Below are 12,996 nucleotides of genomic sequence, written 5' to 3' on the forward strand. Positions count from 1 at the left end.
AAAAGGTTTCTTAAGGGCACTGGCTATAATTCATTGAAGGCTCTTTGGCTGTTAAGTCTGTAAGATCTTGAGTTATCCTCTTCTATCTAACCATCTAGAGGGACAGTTAGATGGTGCAGTGGATAGAGTACTAAGCCCAGATTCAGGAAGGCTTGAGTTCAAATCTACCCTTAGACACTAGCTGTATGACCTTGGGCAAGTCATTTAACCCTATTTGCCTCAGTTTCCTCATCTTTAAAATGAGCTGGAGAAGGAAATGGCAAACCACTCCAGTATTTTTACTAAGAAAATGCTAAATGGGGTCACAAAGAAGTGGACACAATTGAAAATGACTGAATAAAATCTAACCATCTACTCATTATGCTATAAAAATGTTTTATGTTTCAAATATGATAGTCAATGAAAAAATATATTTGTGAAAATGCACACATTACACAGTAGTACATATAGTGTATGTATTTATATGTGTGCATATGTATGTATGTGTATATATACATTGAGAGAGATTCAGAGAGAAGAAGTTCATTAACAAGAAATTTCAAAATTAAAACAGTAGAGAGTGAAGTAACAGATTCCAAATATTAATGTTACTTATTTTCTTATGTTGATCATCTAAATTAATGCTTTGGAGCCTTTGCTACTAGATTTTTATTTTAAATAGATCAGAAATGCAACTCGACATAAACCTTATAGCTCTTTCAAGTTGCCTTAATTGTCTGAGAAAGTCAGCTGATAGAAATATCTTTTATGATAACATAATTTAACAGTGTTTTAGTACACATTAAAAAATGAAACTTGATATCCAGTGCTGCAAATCCCTTGTTTAAATACAACTAAGCAATAATTAGTGAACATGACAAGAACAATTATTTAAAAGCCCAAGTGAAATGAAAATGGACTTATATCTTAATTCTGAAAGATTTGAAGTTATTTTACAACGAACTTTCTATTTAATTAAGATTGAGTTACCACTGCTATCTAAACTCTAGGGATATGTGCTATACACCATTGGCTTGTTTAACATATTAGAGTGTGTCAAGTGAAGAATGTAGAAACTGAACACACTGTTTTTTACTTTGTTACATAAGATTTTCTCAAATAAGTGGCCAGCTGCGTTTGGGGAACTACTGCAAATCCTCCTTTCTGTCAGACTAATTTTTCACTGATGACACAGAAGTTATTTGCCATAGTTGAAAAGCCCACAACAGTCATTTTCAGCAAAGGTACTTGAAAATGCAATAGCAGAAAAATGATTAAAAACTAAATAGTGTTCCCATAGCCATGACTTTCCCTTCTATGTATATGTATTCAATACAAGAGTATCCTAAGGTAAGATTTTTTTCTAGTCTTGGAATCTTTTCCTCTTGAAAATATCTTCAAAAGTGATACTCGACTGCCTTGAAATTTGCATTGCCTCTAGCACAGATTTTTGTTCAAGCCTGTTTGCTTTTCCTGTCTTCATCATTCATTTAAATTTTTTTTCTCTTCCCTTGCTTTTCAAGAGAGTTGGGCTACATAGTCGAAATAAGGATAGTGTAATATGGGGGAAATGTTAATGGTTTTCTACTAGTGTGGGATAAAATGTCCATAAAATGGTACTCTATCCACTGCACCATCTAACTGTCCCTCTAGAATCTAGGTGGTTAGATAGAAGAGGATAACCCAAGATCTCAAAGACTTAGTCATGTATGGTTTTGAATAGTACTCCCCACAAATGCTCAGAGATTTGTTTCATATTCTTTCAAGCTGGATTATTCAAAGCAAAATAATGCTCTCAAACTGGTGCCTTAAGTTTAGCATTTAAGCTTCCAAAGAGGCCATGCCAGGACAAGGATATGGCGTCCTTGTTATTCCACCTGTTTTGCAAGATCCAGATCCAGTTCCTTTTCCTAATTACCTGTATATATAAAAGCCTGCAATACTTTTCTTATACTTTTTTTCAAGTATCAGGAGAATAAACATATTTGCCAGTATTTCTCCGGTACTCTATTTTTATCAATGACAGTACTACATTTGAATAGTGCCATCTTGCCAAGATGAGGGACTGGGAATAGCATTTAAAATGATGAAGACAGGAAAAGTAAACAGACTTGAACAAATACATACAGATAAAGCTGCGCTAGCGGCGATGCAAATTTCAAGGCAGTCAGATATCAATTTTAGAGATATTTCCAAGAGGAAAAAGATTCCAAGACTAGAAAAAAGCAAGTACCTTAGAGTACCCTTATAGTGAGTACACATCCATAGAAGGGAAGAGTCCTAATTATGCAACTACTGGCCCAGAGGTTTCTTCTAGTGATTTGAAAGCCTTCATTCTATGCATGTATGCCTGGCAATCTCTTTCAACTGTTGCTTCTTAGTGGCCTCACTTAATTGTTGCTGGATGGTATTGAGTGATCTTGTGGTTGTGTGACTTCATTGGTCTCAGAGCTGAGAAGCTTTTCTCTGCTATCAGCATTGATTTCATCTCCTCAGTATACCTGACAGACATTTCGATTCCAGTCTGCTAGAGAGAGAGAGATTACAAAGTCTCTCTCCAGTGACATTCTTTATTTTTTTTCTCCAGTGACATTCTGATAACTTTTTAGGCATAATTTAGACTGAAAGATTAAATTAAGCCTGAATTTTGAATTCTCTTCCCCTTGCTACAGTGCTTGATGCACATCCTCTATTTGAGTGAGGGTTAGAAAAGTGATATGTTAATGTTTTCTACTGTATGTCTTCTGCTAAATTATAAAAGGACTGCGGATTTTCTTTCACTTTGTACAAATATATTTTATGACTCCTGCTTAATTTCATTATTGGAATCCAGTGACCCCAAACCCATTTTAGGAACTTCTGCTAAAGAAGATCCCTTGAGCTGTGTATTGGAGTCACTATGGCTTTTTTAATCATGGGGTTCCCCAAATCCTTTAATTTTCCATGGCAAATAAATGTCAACAATCATAAAAATTAAAACTAAGCCACATTCCCACAGTATTTTAATTGTGACTATGTGGTCTGTCATAGTTCTCCAAGACTTTTGAGTTATCTTACAATGACTTGTATCTATTTTCCTCTCAAGGACTTAAAAAGGTATTTTATGTATTGGATGTCTCTATAAGACATAGACATAACTTTTGAAGAAACCATGTAAATTATGATTTAATTGTAAAATTGTTTGCTTTATTCTTAGTATTCTTAGATGAAGAGTCTGTCTCTTCCCCCCATCCTTCAGCAATGCAGGTTGAAAATATAATTATTAGTGATAAAACAACAATAATTCACATCTATATAGTGCTTTATGATGAACAAAACACTTTCTAAATTTCTAACAATAAGGGTATCAGTAGTGCAGGTATGAATAAATAAAGTTAGCAAATAACAGAGAAAATGCAAATCATAGAATTAGAAGTGAAGAAACTTTGGAAAGCATGTCATTCAAATTGCTCACTTTACAGATGAACATGTTGAAGTCCAGAGTGCTTAAATTCCTTGGCTAAAATCACAAGAATGGTAACTAGCAGAGGTGGGATTTGAAGGCATATTTTCTGAGTGCTCCTCTTTTTTTCTTTTTTGAAACACTTACCTTCTGGCTTAGCATAAATATTGTGTATTAATTCCAAGGCAGAAAAGCAATGAGGGCTAGGCAGCGGGGTTTAGATGACTTGCTAGGAAGTGTCTGAGTTCAAATTTGAAATCAGAACCTCCTTTTTCTAGTTTTGAGTCTCAATTCATTGGACTGCCTAGTTACGCCCTGCTTTTCTGATACATCTATTCCTTTCCCCATAACCTTAAATGCTGTTTTCTTCAGAAACACTTCCCTGATTTACCATCTGGAAGTGAACTCTTCTTCCAAACCCTCATATCACTTTTTTCATGTGTCTTTTTGTACTTACATTTGCATATTTAATGTTTCTATTATATGTGTATATTGTATTATTTTGCATATTATATTTTTCTTTGTGTCTTTTGTATTTCTTCTGCTAAATTATAAAGGGCAGGGAATACATTTTCTTTCACTTCATACAAATATACTTCCCACAAGACTATCTTTACTGAAATAATTTTGCAATAAGCAGCTTAATACATTATAACTAGCCCACATTTGGCAAGCTGCCCCCGACACAAACCGGATCATCTCTGAGTCCCAGAGTCAGTGTTTGAGCTATTCTCCCTGTATACCTGTACTTGTCTTACTTACCATCCCTTTTAGAGCATTATTTCTGTGAAATTAACTGACTCCTGGAATGTCATTTCCCTAAACCAGTATTTGCAAGGCATTCTTGTACCTCTCTTGACATTTAACCCAGTGCCTTGTAGACATAGTAGGTGTTCAATAAAAGTTTATTGAAATAAGTTTTTGAATAACATTATTTAATAATGCCTCATATACATGACTCTTTTCCAAGAACAGAAGACTGGCAATGCTAACTCCCCATTATCCATGGATCTTTCTTAGTGAAAAATGGAGAATTCAGAAATATAGTTTGTTGGCTTTAGTCCAATGTGGCCATCCTTAGGTCCATATACCAATATCATGCTTGAGGTAATCCAATTTTTTTAGACTTGAGCTTACTTTCAAAGCCACAAAACTTAGTGACTTTTTTCTGCTACTTTAAGTGGTTTCCATCTTTTTTCCCCCTATTTGTCTTTTCTTTTAGAGGAAGAGAAAGGAACTTGCTCCTTTCATTGTGGCAAATAAGGTTTAAATACGGTTATGGTCTAACTGAGCAGTTAAGTAGCAAAGTGGACAGAGTGCAGGGCCTGAGATCAGAAAGACTCATCTTTCTAAGTTTAAATTTGACCTCATACTAGCTATGTGCCCCTTAAAAAGTCACTTAACCCTGTTGCCTCAGTTTCCTCATCTTTCAAATCAGCCAGAGAAGGAAAGTGAAAGCCATTCCAATATTTTTATTAAAAAAAAAACAACAAAGCAAATACCTTTCGGTTTTATGAGATTATTCACCTACAAAAATGTGTAATATGGAAATGTGTTTTCCTTGATAATATATGTATTACCCAGAGGGAATTGCTTGTCAACTCTGGGAGTGGGGAGGGAAGAAGAGAAAGAGACTATGAATCACATAACTATGTGGAAATTTGTTATTAAAATAAAAGAAAGAAAAAATCCAAAAAGGGTCCCAAAGAGTCAGACAAGACTGAAAGGAACAAATAACAACAAGGTTCTAATTGCTACAGAGTTTCTTTCTATTAAGATTGTCCCTAGTAATGGTTATATCAAGTGAACAGAATTACTAAATAGACTATAAAATTGCACTCATTAGTTAGTGTCAAGCTACTAATTCAAGGTTTCAAAGCTGCCATCTAACTAAGAAAAACATTGTATATTATGTACAGTAATAACTGGTTTTTCTAGGTTTTAATTCCCAAGTTACTTAAGTTCTCAGTGTGTATTATTACAAATATTGTAAGACTTACAATACTAGGCACAGAGAATTGGCCTTGCAGTCAGGAAGACTTGTGTTCAAGCCCTGTATCTGATAAATATTAGCTGGGTCATCTTAAATAAATTCTTGAGCACCTCTTAATCCTCTGGGCCACTCTCTGATTTTATAAGTTTCCTAGGAGATGCCAGTCTCCATTAAGAGGGTTTCTCACTGGGAGTTCCCAAAGCTACATATCACACATCTGGTCCAGAATACAAAAAATCCCTATAAATCACTTTACTTATGTGCATTTGTACATGCCAATGAAACCAGATAACAGCAGAACTATGGAAATAATTACCAGGAATGAAGAATATAGAGAATGAATTTAGGTAAGATTTTCAGATATTCCGAGGAACAGTGTATAGCGTGTAAAAACCTGGAGTCTGAAGAGTGGAGTTAAAATCCTTCCTCAGACCCTTACTAGCTGTATAACTCTGGATAAGCCCCTTAACTTCTTTCACCCTCAGTTTCTCCATTTGTAAAATGGAGATAATCATATTCTTTTCTTCATAGGTTTGTTATGAGTCTCAAATGAATCATGAAGTGCTTTGTACATTTAGAGAGTTCTACATGTGCATAAGTGTATGCTAGATATTATTGTTATTTCTTCTTATAGGAATGGAAGAAAAAAATCTCATGAGATTTTAAACAGAGCAGAATAGTACTGGGCTTTTTTTCTTTCCATTTTTAAGATATATCATTTTAGTCTTACCTACTTAAACAAAATTGTTAGAGCAATTCATCACCCTCTCTAATAATAATCTGCCATGGGGGAAAATTGAATATATTGTTAAAATAATGAGACCTTCAAAAGGATGGAGTAATTAAAGAAAATGTGCATGGAGCATATTAATAAAACCTGTATAAAGTATTTTCCCCATTCATGCTCAATCTGGATAAAAGAGTTCTTTAAAATGTTTAAAGACTAATATAGTAATACTTCACCCATACAAAACTAGATTATTGAGATCAACTTACCTATTTGCAACACAGACAAAGCAAATAAAGATTTCCAGCAGCCAATTTATTGCCACAAAGTCTGCTGGGAAGGTTCATGTACTTCATGCATTAGAAAGGTCCTCAGGCCCTCACTTAGAGTTTGTTTGCTCTTAATTTGCATATAGTTCTAATAAACTTTATTAGGGAGTTTTGAAGCCCCTAGCAGGTAAGAAACAGTAAATTAGAAAGAGAAAGAGGGACTCCTATGGGCAGAGTGTAATAATTGTGTCACAAGGGGAGAGTAGATTAGGATTCAGATTTCCTAGTTCTCTTCCCACTATCAGATGGGAATACTTTCCTTAGAGTGATGAATAGATGAATCAAAAAGCTTTTATTTGACAGTGTACCAAGAAGTGGAAATATGAATACAAAAGTAAAATCATCCCTGTCCTCAAGGAGCTTACATTCTGAAGGAGAAAATAACATATATAAGGGAGAGGGGGCTAGTGGGGACTTAGTGAATCTTGAGGCCAGAAAAAGTAGGACAAGCAATAAATATTCAAAAGGATGTATATTCCAAATGCTATGTACACATAAGGAAGTATAGACCAGCATGTATATATATATATACATGTATATATATATACACACTCTTTTTATGTATGTACCCTTTGTTTATATACTTGATATATATACATATATATATATATATATATAATTTGTCTCTCCAAATATATCCTTTCTCTATAGATACCTTTTCTATATGTATCTTTTATATACATATGCTTTCTATATGTTTATATATGTAACCTTTCTTTATATATATATATAATGTCATTTCTATATATAAATATTTTCTATATATGTGTATATATATATATATATATACACTTTCTATATCTATTTATATATACTTTAATATATATTCCCTTATTGCTCTCTCCCTCTCCTCTCACCCTCCCTCTCTCTATAACCTTTCTCTATGCTCTTTCTCTATCTATCTATCTATCTATCTATCTATCTATCTATCTATCTATCTATCTACATATATAGATATAGATATAGATATGCCCTTTCTATAAGTATATATGAAGTATCAGAGGCCAAATTTGAACGCAGGACCTCTTGTCTCTAGGCCTGGCTCACAATCCAATGAACTACCTATTTGCCTCTTGTGCTGTACATTTTAAAAAGATTTGTACACTTAAATAATTAAAATAAACCTTTTTGTTTTAAGAGATTTTAAAAATCAGCTGGCCAGAATGTTCATTTTCTAAGGGTTCTATAAAACTTACACTTTATTTCTTAATATAATACCACATATGTATAATACTTTCTAGATTTTCCAGGAATCTTTGAATCTTTCTGTTATGCTCCTGTGCAGAGTTTCTCCCACTACCTCCCTTCCTCCCTCCCCCCTTTTCAATTTCCTTTGGTCTGTTATCTTCTCTTATTAAATTTCTTGAGGGCAAAACCTCTCTCTCTCTCTCTCTCTCTCTCTCTCTCTCTCTCTCTCTCTCTCTCTCTCTCTCTCTCTCTCTCTCTCTCTCTCTCTCTCTCTCTCAGCATTTGTGATTGGCATTGGCATTCGGTAAGCACTTAATAAATGTTTATTTCTTTAAAAAATAATTTTTGACATTTCCTAACAAGTAGCTTTAATTTTTTATTCTCTACCCAAATGCATCCATAGTTGGAGGCTCACCAAGCAGTTAATTTCATTTTTGGACACTTATAATTAATGAAAAATTTATTATATTGAGTTGAAATTTAATTCCCCAATTTTAGCTCATTGGTTCTAGTTTTGGGGCCAAGCAGAATTAGTCAATATATATTCCACAAATCTAAAAATCCCTAGTTCCTTCCAGAGTTACTCTTGTCTAAGAGTAAGCAAGATAGCTAATTCTTTTGGTTTTGTATCCCATGAGCTAAGAACGATATTTACATTTTAATTAAATATCATTTTTTTAAGCTTTCTTAGTTTGTAGTCTATAGTTTTCTGAATGGCTAGTCTATTTCTGGGGATTCAGTTATGATCTAATGAGATGTCCTGAAACTTATAGATAATTCAATAGTATTCAAAAATTAAATAGGATTGAAGAGAGTAAGGCACATATTGGAATGCCATATAGCAAAATCTCATAATAGTTTCCTTCAATATCCATGCTCTAAGTTCTTTAAAAATTGCAAGTATGATAATTATTTTTTTCTGAATTCTAGCATGTTTCTGTTTATGTACAAACATATTTTAAATGTTACATTTATGTAGTCTCAGCACAAATTTCTCTTCCTTTTATAACTAGATAACCAAATATAAAATGTGTTTTCCCAGTCATTTCTTCCCTAGAAATATAGAATTCAAGGCAAAAGAAAGCAGTAATAGCTTCCATCTCCTTGTTTTCACATTGACTGTCCCTCATGAGTGAAATGTTCTTTCTCCATATTTCCTTCTCTTTGAATCCTTGTCACTTTTCAGACTCAGTTCAAATGCCACCTTTTGCAGCGGTCATTTCCTAGTTTCTTCCCTTCTCTTTAACCCCAACTGTTAGTGCTTTCCTGTCCAAAATTACTTCTTTGCATGTGTATATGTGTGCAGACTATATTCCCTATATGACTGTAAGCTCTTTGAGGTCAGGAACTATTTTACTTTTGTATTTGTATCTTTGCTGCAAGCACAGAGCATGTCCCATAGAACGTTCATGGGAAATGCTTTTTGATTAACTGGTTGCACTAATATGAAAAGTAAGTGATGCTCACAGAATGTGTGTGGGGATAGTAAGCCATTCAGTATGAGTAGAGGCTGTGTATTGAGCAGTAGCATCTGATACGAGGTTAGACAGGAAGGTCAAGAATGGAATGAAGAAGACCTTGAAAGTCAGGATGAAAGGTTGGACACGACTCAGCAAGCTATGCTAGAGAAATGGATTAGACTTGAAATAGAGCATTAACTGAGCTGGTTTTAGAATAGGACAGCGATAGTCATAGGATATCTTGTAATGAAACACAGCCATTATTTATAGATAAGCTTTCCTCCACTTAAGTTCTTCTCTGAAGCCTCACGGTGATGTGGAGGTGACCCTGGGCTTCGAGGAACTGAGCCACCAGAGCCTGAGGTCTGACGGGTCCTTGCAAGCTGAAAAGGCTTTGAGGATAATCACAGGATGGGCTTGATGGCTGATCCCAAGGTGGTTCTCAGCTAAATGGAGGAAGGCAGCCTCACCAGAGGGCAAGGCACCAAGTGGGGAATTTTTTGAGCCACAAGTACTGATGAAGACTATCAAGTATATAAAGGGGGACTGCTGTCCACATTGGTGGAGTGAGTACCTATGCCAATGAAATCCAGGCCCTTTTGAAGTAATAAAGTATAAGCTTTATTCACATTTGATGCTTTAATGAAGTGACATTTCAGTGTGGTGCAAATTGCGGCAATCCAATTCTCTCAGAACAAAGCCCCTTTATAACACAACCTATTCCCTATTTTTCTTCTTTTTTTAAAAAAAGAAAAGGAACCAGACAAAATTTCCATGTGAAGTGGTGCAAAATCTTATGGATTCTACAGGATAATAGATTTAGAGCTGGCCATTACTGTCCTTACAGGCCACAACTAACCGTCTTATTTTATAAATTTGTAAACTGAGAAGCTAAGTGACTTATCAGAATCTTAAAACTAATCAATATTAGAAGTAAGTTTTGAACTGCTCTTCCTGACTCCAAGTTTAGCATTCTGACCCCTTTTCAACCTAGTTTCAGCTACCAATGACAGAAGTATTACTTTTTTTTTACCCCTACCCATTTAAAGAAAATAGGGCCAACCTTGGGAAAAATTATGAAGCAAAGTTTACTTTCATCATCAGCTTACCTTTTCTTTGACTCTCTACTTCCTTCCCCAAAATTTTCTCTTCATTCTCTACTTAGGCTACTCAGTGAATCCATAAACATTTATTAAATACCTACTGTATTCCAGACACTATGCTAAGTGCTGGGGATTCAAAAAAGAGGCAAAAGTTATTCTCTACCCTCAAGGAGCTTACAGTCTAAGGAGTATGCAAACAAATATATATAAGCAATCATAGGAAATTATTAACAGAGGGAAGGCACTAGAATTAGTGACATTGGAAAAGACTCAATATAACCCTCCTTGTCTCCATCTCTTTTTCTTGTCAAAACAGAAAATAATATGGAATTATTATTCATTTATAATTAGCCCACCATTTGGATTATTATAGATCATTGATAATGAATTTCTATAAGAGTTCCAGCATGCTGTAACCAGCCTTTGTATTTCAAGTTTCCTATATTTGATATTGAAAAGAAGAGATCTGGCTCCTGTTGAAAGAGGAACTGAGTCAGAGTGATGTGATCAGAACTGGAAGAACAATTTAAACAAAAACAATAACATTATAAAAAGTAACAATTTTGAAAAACTCAAGGACTGATCCATGGAACGAACAAAGATAATCCCAGAGGACTAATGATGAAACATATTATATCCTTCCTGACAAGAGAGGTGATAGATTGGGGGTACAAAATGGAACATATTTTTGGAATACAGTTTATGCAGGGCTTTGTTTTGCTTGATGAAGTATATTTGTTATAAGGATTTTGCTTTAATTTTTTTTCCAGTGGAGGTTGAGGTGGAAGAGAAAAATGGAGTTTTTTAATTGGGAAAAAAATAATTTGATTTAAAAATAGTTTACATCTTCTTGTAAGTCACTTACCCTTGTTTGCCTCAGTTTCCTCATCTGTAAAATAAGCTAGAGAAGGAAATGACAAATCAATGCAGTGTCTCTGCAAAGAAAATCCCAGATGGGGTAAATGAAGAGTTACGTACAACTGAAATGACCGAACAATAACAACAAAAACACTCCTTCCTACCGTTGCAGACTTCTCATAATTTTTCTCATCCTTTCACTTTAGAGTCTAGCCATACTGGCTTCCTTGCTGATTCTGACATATATATCAGTCCAACTCTTTATCTCTCTGTCTTTGCAGGCTGGAATTTTCTCCTCCTCCAGCCTCCTGGATTCCCTTGTTTCCTTTAAAACCCACAAGGGGCTTTTTTCCTGACTTCTGTTTCCAAACTACTTTGCACTCATTTTGTGTATAATCTTTCTACACTCATATATGTACATAAGATTCCTCTCTTTAGATTGTAAACTCCCTTAGGCGGGGACTATCCTGCTTTTGTCTTATATCCTCAGGCCTCAGTATTGTCTGGCACATGGCAGGTATTTAATAAATGCTGCTCCCTTGTTTCTAGGTTTCTAAGCTATTTAACATTCTTTTAAGCTAGCATTTAAAGATAATATTGGGACACCTCTTTTATTTCTGCTGCTGCTACTGCTGTTGCGTTGTCTGAATTCACCTTCTTGGTTAAAGATTTCACTATATTTGTATGTGTTTCAACTTTCTCTTTTATGAATCTGCCCGAAATGTCTCTGAGAGTAGAAGCAACTATTGGCCAGGAACCTACCTTCTAAAACTTGCCTTAATCAGTGTTGGAGCACTTCAATTAAATACATTGGAGTAAGTGCCTTCTCTGTACCCAGGTTCTTCCTAATACAAAGGACTTCATTCAGTTAGGGAAATGGAATGCTAAACTTTTTTTTTTAATTAAAAAGAAATTTTTAAAATTTAAATTCAAAATTTATTGAAATTATTATTTTCAGGAAAGAAAGTTTAATATCTACAACAAACTAGTTTAATTCCAATTCAGTTCAGTTCAACAAATATTTATTAAGTGTCAGCTGTTTGCAAGGGCCCAAAACAAAAGTTTTTGGTGAATGTCTGAAAACTTGTATGTATTATTTCACGATCACCTGTCACCTCCAACAAGTCCCATAACTTCTCAGTTTCCCAGAAAATGCTTTTTTTTTACTTAGGATGCAGAAAAGGTACTGATCCAAAACATTAATAGAAATTACAACTAAGAACTTTTTACAGAAATGAAAGAACAGGTCCAATAAAAAATCAAAACCACTACATACGTTATATTGACATATTTTATATGCCTATGTATTTTTTTAAGTGAAGACTTATAATTGTAGGCAGAAACGCCTCCAGAATTCCCTCCATCATTCATCATTGTAGATTGGTACTTTTCTATAATATGTGTGTATATACACATATACATGGATGTATATATATATTTTTTTAACCCTTGTATTTCGGTGTATTGTCTCATAGGTGGAAGAGTGGTAAGGGTGGGCAATGGGGGTCAAGTGACTTGCCCAGGGTCACACAGTTGGGAAGTGGCTGAGGCCGGGTTTGAACCCAGGACCTCCCGTCTCTAGGCCTGACTCTCACTCCACTGAGCTACCCAGCTGCCCCGGATGTATATTTTTAATATATCTATGTATACAGATGTAGAGATATATGTGTGTGTGCATGTATACAACCATATAATGTTTAAGGGGAAGCTAGGGGGTACAGTGGATAGAATGCCAAGTCTGGATTAAGGAAGACTCTTCTTCCAAAGTTCAAATCTAGCCTCAGATACTTATTAGCTGTGTGACCCTGAGCAAGTCCTTTAATCCTATTTGTCCTAATTTCTTCATCAGTAAAATGAGGTAGAGGAAGAAATGACAAACTACTCAAATACCTTTTTCATTAAAACTCCAAACAAGGT

The sequence above is a fragment of the Gracilinanus agilis genome, chromosome 4 (genome assembly GCF_016433145.1).
Source record: "Gracilinanus agilis isolate LMUSP501 chromosome 4, AgileGrace, whole genome shotgun sequence".
Lineage (NCBI taxonomy): Eukaryota > Metazoa > Chordata > Mammalia > Didelphimorphia > Didelphidae > Gracilinanus > Gracilinanus agilis.